Here is a 14683-nt window from a genome sequence, read left to right as displayed (position 1 = left end):
CCAAGAAGCATTCATCAAGGGGTTCGAGCTCTGCTAGGAGAAGGTGGCCAGAAAATTTCTCGAGCTTGATCTCAGCTTCTTGGGCGAGGAGTCTGATGATGAGGCCGATCCCTGACAAGGAGTGAAGTAGATAATTTGAGGTCGGAAGGAGTAGAGCTTCCCTAGGGCTCTTTTTGGCCTTCCATCTTTCTATGTATATATTTTCTCTTTTGTTGTTTTGTTTTGTTCTTGTGGTTTTGCTTTTCTTCCTTTAGCCTTCTGGGCTTCGTGGTGTATATTTCGTGAATGAAATAAAAAGGAGATTTTGTGTTACCTCGTCCGTGCATTGTATTAAATTATCGTCCGTCGAACTTCTTTTATCTTTTGACTTGTTCGATGTCGACATCATTTGGAGGTGCCCAGTCGTCGCCATGCTGATCTATTTTTCTTGTCATCCATGGCCGTAGGCTCGAGCTCAACGGTCCGAACTTCGCATTACCTCAAAGGGGTCATTGTTTTCTTGACCTATGTCGAGAGCCTTCTTAGAGACCGGGGATGTTTGGTAGGAACTTTCCATCTTTGTTGAGATGAGGTCCCCTAGATCTTTGGTGTGGTTTGTTTTTTATCTGTTATCGATGTAATTCGTTGCTTTTCTTTTTAATTTTCCTCCTCTTTTCTGAGTGAGGGTCCTCCCCTTACTTTTCATGGGGTCGCGTAGTGATTTATGTCACAAATTGACATAAAAAGTATCTATTGGGTATAAATTGCCCACAGCCGAAACCCTCAGCGGAATCGACTACAGGACAGCTCCGCCCGGACTCCTACGGGAGCCGGGCTTCGTCACCGACAACTCCAACGGTTACGAGCGGGACAACTCCGCCCAGACTCCTACGGGAGCCGGGCTCCGCCGCCGACATCAACAACATGACAGCTCCGCCCGGACTCCTACGGGAGCCGGGCTCCGCTGCCGACATCAACAACAGGACAGCTCCGCCCGGACTCCTACGGAAGCCGGGCTCCGCTGTCGACATCAGCTACAGCACAGCTCCGCCCGGACTCCTACGGGAGCCGGGCTCCGCCGCCGACATCAACAACAGGACAGCTCCGCCCGGCTCCTACGGGAGCCGGGCTCCGCCGTCGACATCGACTACAGGACAGCTCCGCCCGGACTCCTACGGGAGCCGGGCTCCGTCACCAACAACTCCAACAGTTACGAGCAGGACAGCTCCGCCCGGACTCCTACGGGAGCCGGGCTCCACCGTCGACATCGACTACAGGACAGCTCCTCCCGGACTCCTACGGGAGCTGGGCTCCGTCACCGACAACTCCAACGGTTACGAGCGGGACAGCTCCACCCAGACTCCTACGGGAGCCGGGCTCCGCTGCCGACATCAACAACAGGACAGCTCCGCCCAGACTCCTACGGGAGTCGGGCTCCACCACCGACATCAACAACAGGACAGCTCCGCCCGGACTCCTACGGAAGTCGGGCTCCACCGCCGACATCAGCTACAGCACAGCTCCACCCGGACTCCTACGGGAGCCGGGCTCCACCGCCGACATCAACAACAGGACAGCTCCGCCCGGACTCCTACGGGAGTCGGGCTCCACCATCGACATCGACTACAGGACAGCTCCGCCCGGACTCCTACGGGAGCCGGGCTCCGTCACCAACAACTCCAACAGTTACGAGCAGGACAGCTCCGCCCGGACTCCTACGGGAGCCGGGCTCCACCATCGACATCGACTACAGGATAGCTCCGCCCGGACTCCTACGGGAGCTGGGCTCCGTCACCGACAACTCCAACGGTTACGAGCAGGACAGCTCTGCCCGGACTCCTATGGGAGCTGGGCTCCACCGTCGACATCGACTACAGGATAGCTCCGCCCAGACTCCTACGGGAGCCGGGCTCCGTCACCAACAACTCCAACAGTTACGAGCAGGACAGCTCCGCTCGGACTCCTACGGGAGCCGGGCTCCGCCGTCGACATCGACTACAGGACAGCTCCGCCCGGACTCCTACGGGAGCCGGGCTCCATCACCGACAACTCCAACGATTACGAGCGGGACAGCTCCGCCCGGACTCCTACGGGAGCCGGGCTCCGCCGCCGACATCAACAACAGGATAGCTCCGCCCGGACTCCTACGGGAGCCGGGCTCCACCGTCGACATCGACTACAGGACAGCTCCGCCCGGACTCCTACGGGAGTCGGGCTCCGTCACCAACAACTCCAACAGTTACGAGCAGGACAGCTCCGCCCGGACTCCTACGGGAGCCGGGCTCCGCCGTCGACATCGACTACAGGACAGCTCCGCCTGGACTCCTACGGGAGCCGGGCTCCGTCACCAACAACTCCAACGGTTACTAGCGGGACAGCTCCGCCTGGACTCCTACGGGAGCCGGGCTCTGCCGCCGACATCAACAACAGGACAGCTCCGCCCGGACTCCTACGGGAGCCGGGCTCCGCCGCCGACATCAACAACAGGACAGCTCCACCCGGACTCCTACGAAAGCCAGGCTCCACCGCCGACATCAACTACAGCACAGCTCGGCCCAGACTCCTACGGGAGCTGGGCTCCGCCGCCGACATCAACTACAGGATAGCTCCGCCCGGACTCCTACGGGAGCCGGGCTCCGTCACCGACAACTCCAACGGTTACGAGCAGGACAACTCCGCCCGAACTCCTACGGGAGCCGGGCTCCGTCGCCGACATCGACAACAGGACAGCTTCACCCAGACTCCTATGGGAGTCGGGCTCCGTCTTCAGCGTCGACCGCTGGTAAGTCTCGTCCGGACTCCTACGGGAGCCGAACTTCGCCTTTGACTTTAATTGCAGGGAGACTTCGCACGTACTCTTATGGGAGCCAGGCTTCATCCTCGATGCCAACAACTGCAGCCGCAAGCAGACTCCGCCCGGACTCCTACGGGAGCCGGGCTCCGTCCTCAACAACGACTGCTGGTAAGCTCCGTCCGGACTCCTACGAGAGCCGGACTTCGCCTTTAACTTTAATTACAGGAAGACCACGCCCGGACTCCTACGGGGGCCGGACTCCGACCGCTGCCGAACTTCAGCCGATGGATCTGCACCCCTTGGCAGGCCACCATAACGGCCACGATCCTGCTCCACTTCCTGTGGCGGATTCCACGCAGCTCCATCATTCCCTGACAGGCTGCAGTAACCATCGCAGCTCTGCTCCACATCCTGTGGCGGATTCTGCACAGCTCCACTACCCCCTGGCAGGCCACAATAACGGCCACGAACCTGCTCCACCTCCTACGATGGATATCGGATGATTCTTCCATCCGCTGGCAAGTCAATACAACGGACGCTGCTCCACTCCTCGCAACTGATTCCACGTGGCGAGCTGCAGTGATAGCCACGATTCCGCTCCACTACCCTTCGCAATAAATTCTCCCTGACTATGGACGGCCCACGATCAGACGGTTACAGACGTCGCCATCAATCCGTTACCTCCTCCGCCTATAAAAAGAGGGATCCAGATACGTTATTCTCTAAGCTCATTTCTTATCTCAAAACTCTGCTAAATTCTCCGTTCGAGCACTCCATTCTTGTTGAGGTAGAGAACTGACTTGAGCGTCGGAGGGTCTTGCCAGAGCAACCTCACCTCTGATTTAGACTTCATTTGCAGGTCCCGACGGCGACCGCGGCTTCCCTGACTCCAGCTTCTCCGGCGCAAGCAGATTTTTGCACCAATAGTATCAATTAATATCTAAATTATCTAACTTTATTAAGAAATTGATACTTGTTATTATATTTTGCAGAAGAAGAGATCATCAATAGAAAGAACAAGGAAAGAGGATTCCAACGGCGTAAATTTTATGCAAAACGGAGTTAAATTGACCCAGGAATTGAAGAATGAAGAAAGAAGACTCAATTGGGTCAAACCCGAATCAAATCAGATCAAAATTGATCAAAAATCAACTGATTTGGTGATCTGGTTAGCCGTCTGGTCCACAGCAACAGGCGCATGGACCATGGACCCATCAGCGCACCATAAACCCTCCTAACAACCCTCTAAAACCTCTTAGTCCCACATCTAAAGTTTTGAAAACCTTATAACCCCCAAATGCCTATAAAAAGCCCCCAAAGGCCCTTGTTTTATGTATTCTTCCTTCCGATCAAGCTTGTAACCCTAAATAGTGGGGTTTTTAGTTCTCTTCTCAAGCCTCGAGCTTTGAAGTTTTTGTAATAAATTTTTTTTTATATAAAATCTTATTTTTATGCAATTTCATCTCTTTACATTATGCAATTTCTTTTTCTTGCAATTAGGATAGTTTAATTTATGCAATTTAAATTTTATGTAATTAGGTTAGTTTAAATTATGCAGTTTAAATTTATGCAATTAGGATAGTTTAATTTATGAAATTAGGATAGTTTATTTTTCTGCATTTAAATTTTGCATGTAGATTTAGATCATGTCTAGCTAAGCATCCCTTCTAGGGTTTGCGATGAAGCTAGATCATGAGTAGGAATTTTACATAGGGTTCTTTCTTTTTCTTAGGGTTTCTTTTTCTTCCTCTTTTGCCAAGAATTTTTGATGAACTATAGTTGGGTCAGAGTCCCTTCATAGTTCATGCTTGATTCAGTGCATAGGAGGAGAAAACCCTAAGGGATCCTAGTTACTACTCCCTTGTAAAGAATCTTGATGGGTTATCGTTGGGCCTTAGTCCCTTCATAATCTATGCTTGGGAAAGACAAGAGGAGTAGTCGTTAGGATCAATAAGAAAAATTCTAGGTAGAATTTCCTAATCTAGATCTAGTGGATTTAAAAACTCTAGATCCTTAGTCTTATTGTCTTTAGCAAACAACTTTCGACTTTTAATTTTCGTTAAAGCTCGCTTGAGCATAGATTTGAAAATCATTTTTAAACCAAGTCTCTGTGGGATTGACCCATACTCGCTGGTCGTGCTACTCTGCACACCATGCGCTTGCGGTTTTATTTACAAATTTTAAGATTTGCACATCAAGTTTTTGGCGCCGTTGCCGGGGATTTGGCATTTTAAATTGTTTTCAAATATTTGTTCTTCATGCTTTATAACTCTCTTTCTTTTTCCTTTAGGTTTCTATATTTAGTTGGTGATTGCTGGAAAACTCAGGTACGCTTCTAATTTCTCTTTTATTATTTTTAGTTAATTACTTTTTCTTTAGACCTAATCATTTGAATTTACTTAATCATAAAAAAATATATATATATATAAAACAAAACAAAAGATATTTCATAATCGTGAAGTAAAATATCAAAATAAAAAAATTCTAAATTAAAATCTTTTACATTCTTGGTCATCTTGTTTATTTGTATTTGCATTTTCATAATTAATCTAAGGGCATCAACCCATTAACAAGATAAGGTGGGGATTTCATTACCCTTCCTTAGCCCAAAAACCATCTCCATCATATTGCATTACCTAGACCTTTAATCTTAAAATCAATTAGATGTCAACCTTAAGGAATTCGAGCTCAATAGGACAAGGAACCCTAAGAGTTCTACCAAGTTTGAGTTGTTTGATTAGTTGGTGTCTAGGCAAGTCCCTGAGGGTGGTTTGTTAAATTGGTTCAGTTGCTGGCCTGGCCAACTCGTTTGGTGTCTAGAAAGGCAACGATGAGTGAACCTCCCACCTCTTATACTTACCTGGCTAACTAGTTGATCAATCTCCACTTGGAAGGCTTGAAGGGTCATCTTGGAACAGTTAGGAGCTGTCTAGATTTAGGTTAACCCTAGGATAGATTGAGTTTAATTTATTATTTCACTTGTTTGAAAAAAAAAAATTTAAATTTAAATTAATTTGGTTACTTTTTTTTAGATTTAGGACTCCTTAGGATCTTCTCTTTAGAATTTTTTCTCTTTCTTTTTCTTATACATAAAAATTTTATAAAAAAAAATTGTATAAACATCGAGAACCGTACACCTCGTGTGTGGAGAAGAGTGTCGGGTCGTCTAGTTAGAATTGAGTCAATTCCTGTTGTTCCAATGGCTGAACCAATCCAACCCATGACCCTTAAGGATTTGTGTTATCCAGTTGGCTCCATCCAACCATCTTGTATCAGGTTGCCACAACCCACAGCTAACAATTTTGAAATCAAACCTCAAATCATAAATATGCTTCCAAAATTCACAGGATTAGAGGATGCTTATATATTTATTAGAGAATTTGAGGAGGTATGTGCAACCATGAAACTGCAATTAACAGAGGATGAGGTCAAACTTAGATTAATCAACTTTGCCCTTAAGGACAATGCTAAGAAGTGGCTTTATAGTTTGCCAAACTATTCTGTCACTACTTGGGAGAGCTTTGTGAGAACATTTTTAAAAAAATATTTTTCCCATCATAAAACAGCTAGGATTAGGAATGAAATAAATCAATTTTACCAACTAGCTGGTGAATCATTTTGGAAGTACTTTGATCGTTTCAAGAATCTTTTGACCCAATGCCCACACCATGGAATAGAAACTTGGAGACTATGCCAGATCATCTATGAGGGGTTAGATTCAAACTCAAGAACCATGCTAGAGTCCATGTGCCAAGGCCAATTTATGGACAAAGAAACTACTGAAGCTTGGCAATTCTTAGAAGACCTAGCCGAGAAAAATTTACAGTGGAAAACAACTAGGGAACCTGATAAAGCTACACCTTCAAGAGGAGGAATGCGTCAAATTCAACCAACCCTAGCATCAGAGGCCAAGATTGCAACCTTAACACGTAGATTGGAAGCCTTAGAATTACAGAGACCAGCCAATGTAAATCAAATATCTGTACCCATGTGTAAAGGGTGCAATGCACCAGACCATATCTTAGAAGAATGTTCCTACTCGAATGAGTGTGCACAGGTGAATGCCACCTATCAAGGACCATTGAACAATCCTTATGCACCCACATATAACCCAGGTTGGAAGAATCACCCGAATTTCTCATGGTCCCAGAATCCTAATGTAGGCAATCCAAATTTCAATCAGCAAAATCTAAGGTCCAACCTAGTAATGAACAACCCGCCAGGCTTCCATGATAATGACAAGAAAATTACCTCTTTAGAGAAAAGCCTAGAAGCCATGATGAAGACACATACCAACTTTATGCAAACCATGGGTCAACTCATAAATAATAACACCCAAGCTATAGCCCGTCTGAAAATGCAAGTAAGTCAGCTAGCTTCGACCATTAGTGAACGAGAACATGGTAGGTTACCTAGCCAACCTGAGCCAAATCCTAGGAACCAAAATGGTCCACGACCCCAACAAGGAAACCAAGTTAATGGTGTAAATGCCATTCATACCTTAAGATCAGGAAAACAAATAGACAATAAGGTAGTTGCACTTGATGATATAGATGACTCATCTGTCGAGTCACCTTCTAAAACTACTACCTTTCAACCTCAAGCACCAGAAACTGAAAATTCACCTAGTCCAGTACTTAAAAGTCCTAGAGCTCCTTTTCCAAACAGACTGAAATCCAATAAATCTGAATATTTAGACAAAATTTTAGAGGTATTTAAACAAGTCCAAGTTAATATTCCTCTTTTAGATATAATCCATCAGGTTCCAACTTATGCCAAATTTTTAAAAGATCTCTGCACTAGGAAAAGGACTACTAATGTACCAAAGAAAGCATTTTTGGCTGCAAGTGTCAGTTCATACCTATCTAGCCATGTGCCAATTAAATATAAGGACCCTAGAGCTCCAACAATTTCTTGTGTTATTGGAGAAACCAATATAAAAAAGGCCTTGCTAGATCTAGGAGCTAGTGTGAATATCCTTCCATATTCGGTGTATGAACAACTAGGATTAGAAAAACTTCAACCTACTGGGATCACATTACAGTTAGCCGATAGATCTCTCAGGATCCCTAAGGGAATGGTCGAGGATGTTCTGATAAAGGTTGAAAATTTTATTTTTCCTGTAGATTTTATTATTTTAGAGACTGAGCCAGTTGCGAATCCTAAAGGACATATACCTGTCATTTTAGGAAGACCATTCTTAGCTACGGCCAATGCTGAAATCAATTGTCGAAATGGTCTAATGAAGTTATCCTTTGGGAATATGACCATTGAGCTTAATGTTTTTAACTTAGAACAGGAATCCTCTTCTCATGCTGATGTCAATGTAGTCCAAGATGGTATTTATGAATCCATTGACATTAGTGATGATGAAGTCGACCTAGAGTCTAACCCCTGGTTAATCCATGAGTCTGAGGATGTCAATGAAATACTTAAAGAAAATCAGATTAATTAGTAATCGACACTTCCTACTGAACCAATCATTGAGATGGTGAACTCATCACCTAAACCATCGATAGAGGAAGCACCCATTTTAGAACTGAAGCCCCTCCCAGAACATCTCAAGTATGCATATCTAGGACCCAAAGAAACTTTGCCTGTAATTATTGCATCAGACCTAGATCCCAAGCAAGAGGAGGAGTTATTGTCAGTTCTAAAAGCAAATCAAGAGGCAATAGGTTGAACCATAGCAGATATCAAAGGAATAAGCCCTTCTATAGTTCAACATAGAATATACTTAGAGAAAGAGGCTAAACCAACAAGAGAAGCCCAAAGAAGGCTTAATCCAGTTATGAAGGATGTAGTTAAAAAGGAGATTCTAAAACTCCTAGATAGTGGAATAATTTATCCTCTTTCTGATAGCTCTTGGGTAAGCCCAGTTCAAGTAGTACCCAAGAAATCTAGAGTAATAGTGGTCCAAAATGATGCAAACGAACTTATCCCAACTAGGACCCAAACAGGATGGAGGGTCTGTATAGACTATAGAAAGTTGAATGCTGCGACAAGGAAAGATCACTTTTCTTTGCCATTTATTGATCAAATGTTGGAAAGACTAGCCGGACAAGAGTTTTACTATTTTCTTGATGGATACTCCGGTTACAACCAGATCCCCATAGCCGCTGAAGATCAAGAAAAGACTACATTCACCTATCCATTTGGTACTTTTGCCTATAGACGAATGCCCTTTGGACTATGTAATGCACCGGCAACCTTCCAGAGATGCATGATCAGCATGTTTTCAGATATGATAGAATGATTTCTAGAAATTTTTATGGATGACTTTTCTGTTTTTGGCCTAACCTTCTCCGAGTGTCTGAATCACCTGCAATTAGTTCTAGAACGATGTAAGGAGAAGCACCTAGTTCTCAACTGGGAAAAATGTCAGTTTATGGTCAAACAGGGAATAGTTCTTGGCCATGTCATTTCTAAAAAGGGGATTGAAGTGGACAAGGCCAAAATAGATCTAATTGCAAGTCTTCCACCACCTAAATCTGTGAAAGAAATACGTTCATTTTTAGGTCATGCTGGATTCTATAGAAGGTTTATTGCCAACTTTAGCAAAGTAGCACGTCCATTGACTAATCTTTTGGCAAAGGATACCAAATTTGAATTTACTCATGAGTGCTTGGAATCCTTTGAATTTCTAAAAAATACACTTGTATCAGCTCCAATCATTCATCCTCCTGTCTGGTCTGAACCATTTGAATTAATGTGTGATGCGCCCGATCATGTTGTGGGCGCAACCTTAGGTCAACGGATAAATAAGCTACCTAGAGTGATATATTATGCAAGTAAAACCTTAAATGATGCGCAGCTTAACTACACCACAACTGAGAAGGAGTTCCTTGCCGTTGTCTTTGCTTTAGAGAAATTTAGATCTTATTTGGTTGGGACCCACACCATTGTTTACACCGATCACTCAGCCATTAGACATCTCCTAGCAAAGAAGGATGCCAAGGCATGCTTAATCAGATGGATTTTGCTCCTACAATAATTTAACCTAGAAATTAGGGACAAGAAAGGCACTGTGAACGTTGTAGCAGATCATTTATCCCGAATTCCAGTTGCACCATCTAGTGAACCACCCATCAATGAATCTTTCCCAGATGAGCAACTCATGTCTGTGTCTACTGAATCTTGGTTTGCTGATATTATAAATTATTTAGCCATAGGCAAGATACCTTCTCATTGGACTAAGCAGGATAAATATAAATTCTTTGCCCAAGTGAAGTATTTCATTTGGGATGATCCTTATCTTTTTAAACAATGTCCTGATCAAATTATTAGAAGGTGTATCCCAGATAACGAAGTCATGAATATTTTATCTTTTTGTCATGATCAAGCATGTGGGGGTCACTTCGCGTCGAAGAAAACTGCTGCTAAGGTTCTCCAATGTGATTTTATTGGCCCAATTTGTTTAAGGATGCTCATGAATATTGTAAAAGTTGTGCTCAATGTCAGAAAATGGGCCGAATCACCAAGCGACACATGATGCCACTCAACCCAATCTTGGTAGTTGAAGTTTTTGATGTTTGGGGGATCGATTTCATGGGATCATTTTCAAATTCCTTTGGAAATGAATACATTCTAGTAGCAGTTGATTATGTTTCAAAATGGGTAGAAGCAATTGCATGTAGAACACCCGATAGCAAAATGGTCATTAAGTTTCTTAAAGAAAATATTCTCTCCCATTTCGGTATTCCCAGGGCAATCATTAGTGATCGGGGAACCCATTTTTGTAACCGACCTTTTGCAACATTGATGAAAAAGTATAATGTCACCCACAAATTAGCCACACCATATCATCCTCAAACTAGTGGGCAAGTTGAAGTGTCAAACCGACAAATCAAACAGATCCTGAAAAAAACTGTTAGTGCCAATAGAAAGGATTGGTCTTTGAAATTAATTGATGCACTTTGGGCATACCGAACCGCTTTCAAGATCAATCTAGGAATGTCTCCTTATAGGATTGTGTTTGGTAAACCATGTCACTTGCCTATTGAGATAGAACACAAAGCCATGTGGGCCATCAAACAACTAAATACAAATTTGAACGACGCTGGAAACCATAGGAAGCTTCAATTGAATGAATCAGAAGAACTTAGAAATGAAGCCTATGAAAATGCAAGAATATACAAGGAACGAACCAAAGCATTTCATGATCAATCAATTATAAGAAAAACTTTCAATATCGAACAAAAGGTGCTCTTATATAACTTTAGATTACACCTGTTTCCAGGAAAGCTTAGGTCTAGATGGACAGGACCATTTTTAGTAAAGGAAGTCTTTTCACACGGAGCTGTTGAGATTGAAAACCCAAGTAATGGTGTTATCTTTAAAGTTAATGGTCAACGATTAAAACCATTCTTGGAATTACCTGTCAAGACTGTTGAAGATGCCATGGTTCTTTATGAACCAACTTATTCTGATTAAGTTGCTTCGAGGTTTGGTCTGGCTGAAGACATAAAACTTAGCGCTTCTGGGAGGCAACCCAGCTTATTTAATTTCTAATGCTTTCTTTGTTTTCAGTTTGCTTAGGACAAATAAATTAGATAAACTCCATTGGGGACAATGTCGGTCAAGTTGAGGGGAGAGCTTGAACAAAATTAGGTGTTATCATTTCCTTTTCCTTCCACTATGAGTTATTTCTTGCATTTAATATATTATGTAAAAAAATAAAAAATAAAAATATATATATATTTATATATGAAATAAATTAATCTATAAAAGAAATAAGAGTAAGTTAGAAAGTATTTGCTAATGTAGTGAGTCACGGAGAAGATTAGCTGGTTAGACTCTTGGTGGCTTAGGTCATTTAAAGACTATTAGCACTTCCAATTGCACATGCACACTAACAAGGTAAAATAGGTGTTAATTGTAAGGCCAATTAAGGATTTGAGTATTATTTAAATTAGATAATTTTCTCTACACCCCAATTGAAGAATTTGAATTTAAGGAAAGAGCTACCTGCCTGAAATAAAATGCAAAACACAGAGTAAATGTGGATTGCCCTAAGCCTAGTAACCGGGTCTCTTCACCTAAGTCAAGTGTTGAGATTTGCGTCAAACGGTGGTGGGAAGACCAGGATGCTCAGCAAAAAAAAAAACAAAAAAAAAAAGTGTGAAAGCTACCTTAGTTCTTTGTTTAATCTGGGGTGTATAGAAAATTAATCGAACTAAGTTATGAAAAATGATACAATTGGCCTGTACAAGTTAATACTGAAATACTAAGTTAGTTATCACTCACACAAGTGCTATAAAACTTTAAGTGTACTCTAAGAAAGCTTCTAAGTAGACTGACTACCGATTCTAATTCGAAGCTCATTACTTAGTAATACTAGAAAACTTCTTGAATTTCGATCTTAAATTAATTTGCAAAGGAAGGATCTTTTTGGAATATGATCTTATTTTGGTACATTGCTAAGAAACTAGCAATGATTAAGTTGGGGGTGTGATTTATGTCACAAATTGATATAAAAAGTATCAATTAATATCTAAATTATCTAACTTTATTAAGAAATTGATACTTGTTATTATATTTTGCAGAAGAAGAGATCATCAATAGAAAGAACAAGGAAAGAGGATTCCAACGGCATAAATTTTATGCAAAACGAAGTTAAATTGACCCAGAAATTGAAGAATGAAGAAAGAATACTCAATTGGATCAAACCCGAATCAAATCAGATCAAAATTGATCAAAAATCAACTGATTTGGTGATCTGGTTAGCCGTCTGGTCCACAGCAACAGGCGCATAGACCATGGACCCATCGGCACACCATAAATCCCCCTAACAACCCTCTAAAATCTCTTAGTCCCACATCTAAAGTTTTGAAAACCTTATAACCCCCAAATGCCTATAAAAAGCCCCCAAAGGCCCTTGTTTTATGTATTCTTCCTTCCGATCAAGCTTGTAACCCTAGATAGTGGGGTTTTTAGCTCTCTTCTCAAGCCTCGAGCTTTGAAATTTTTGTAATAATTTTTTTTTTATATAAAATCTTATTTTTATGCAATTTCATCTCTTTACATTTTGCAATTTCTTTTTCTTGCAATTAGGATAGTTTAATTTATGCAATTTAAATTTTATGCAATTAGGTTAGTTTAAATTATGCAGTTTAAATTTATGCAATTAGGATAGTTTAATTTATGAAATTAGGGTAGTTTATTTTTTTGCATTTAAATTTTGCATGTAGATTTAGATCATGTCTAGCTAAGCATCCCTTCTAGGGTTTGCGATGAAGCTAGATCATGAGTAGGGATTTTACATAGGGTTCTTTCTTTTTCTTAGGATTTCTTTTTCTTCCTCTTTTGCCAAGAATTTTTGATGAACTACAGTTGGGTCAGAGTCCCTTCATAGTTCATGCTTGATTCAGTGCATAGGAGGAGAAAACCCTAAGGGATCCTAGTTACTACTCCCCTGTAAAGAATCTTGATGGGTTATCGTTGGGCCTTAGTCCCTTCATAATCTATGCTTGGGAAAGATAAGAGGAGTAGTCGTTAGGATCAATAAAAAAAATTTTAGGTAGAATTCCCTAATCTAGATCTAGTGGATTCAAAAACTCTAGATCCTTAGTCTTATTGTCTTTAGCAAACAACTTTCGACTTTTGATTTTCATTAAAGCTCGCTTGAGCATAGATTTGAAAATTATTTTTAAACCAAGTCTCTGTGGGATCAACCCATACTCACTGGTCGTGCTACTCTGCACACCATGCGCTTGCGGTTTTATTTACAAATTTTAAGATTTGCACATCACGTAGAAGTGTAGAGGTGCCATTGAGGGGACTTTTTTCTTTATCCATTTTATTGGGCAGTCGGATTTTTATCATCGTCAGGGCGAGGTTCTCCTTCTGTTCTTGACATAGTCGATCTCAGCTCAGGTTAGGACGAGGTTCTCCTCCTGTTCCCAATGGGGCTGTGGGGGCACATAAGGGTCGTTGCAAGGGCCTCTCCCCCCATCCGGTCTAAAAGAACCATACCTTCGACTTTGCTCATGTCAGGATGAGGTTCTCCTTCTGTTCCTAACATGGCTGTGGGGGCACATTAGGGCATTGTAGGGCCTCTCCCCCCATCCGGTCTAAAAGAATCGGGCCTTTGACTTTGCTCATGTTAGGACGAGGTTCTCCTCCTATTCCTAACATGGCTGTGGGGGCACATTAGGGCATTGTAGGGCCTCTCCCTCCATCCGATCTAAAAGAACCAGGCCTTTGACTTTGCTCATGTTAGGATGAGGTTCTCCTCCTATTCCTAACATGGCTGTGGGGGCACATTAGGACGTTGTAGGGCCTCTCCTCCCATCCGGCCTAAAAGAATCGGGCCTTTGACTTTGCTCATGTTTGGATGAGGTTCTCCTCCTGTTCCTAATATGGCTGTAGGGGCACATTAGGGCATTGTAGGGCCTCTCCCCCCATCCGATCTAAAAGAACCGGGTCTTCAACTTTGCTCATGCTAGGACGAGGTTCTCCTCCTGTTCCTAACACGGCCATGGGGGCACCTAAGGGCCGTTGTATGGGCCTCTCCCCCAATCCGATCTTAAAATAATCGGACGTTCATTTTACTTATGTTAGGATGAGGTTCTCCTCCTGTTCCTAACACGATCTTATTTTGATTGTTGGAAGGGGTTATCCCCAGTCGTGACAAGCCCATGTCGAAAGGAAAAGACATGCAAAGTCGAAAGGAATTTTGATTCAAAGCAAAGTCATTAGTAATACATTTACAGGCTTTTCGAGTCCCATAGTTGTGGAAGGTCTGCTCCTCCTTGGGGTCCTCCGATGACAGAGTTGATGATCTCGATTAGAGGCCGATCTCCGGGCTGCTCTTCCCTCCTCGGTGGCTCAGGCTGCGGCAAGGCCCGTGGCCGATCTTCTCTACCCTCAGGCCGGCGTCGAATGAACCTATCGAGTCAACCTCGTCGG

At 42.9% G+C, this 14683-nt stretch overlaps 1 non-coding gene across 1 annotated transcript; it reads right to left on the bottom strand.

The window, feature by feature from the left end:
- Window positions 1–6341: 6341 nt before the first annotated feature.
- Window positions 6342–6448, bottom strand: LOC140858252 (small nucleolar RNA R71). Its single transcript, XR_012141819.1, has one exon. It is a non-coding gene; the product is annotated as a small nucleolar RNA R71 (small nucleolar RNA).
- Window positions 6449–14683: the final 8235 nt, after the last annotated feature.

The sequence above is a fragment of the Elaeis guineensis genome, chromosome 5 (assembly GCF_000442705.2).
Source record: "Elaeis guineensis isolate ETL-2024a chromosome 5, EG11, whole genome shotgun sequence".
NCBI classification, from domain to species: Eukaryota; Viridiplantae; Streptophyta; class Magnoliopsida; order Arecales; family Arecaceae; genus Elaeis; species Elaeis guineensis.
Note: the sequence above shows the minus strand (reverse complement) of the source record. Positions and strands in the feature narration are given on the sequence as shown.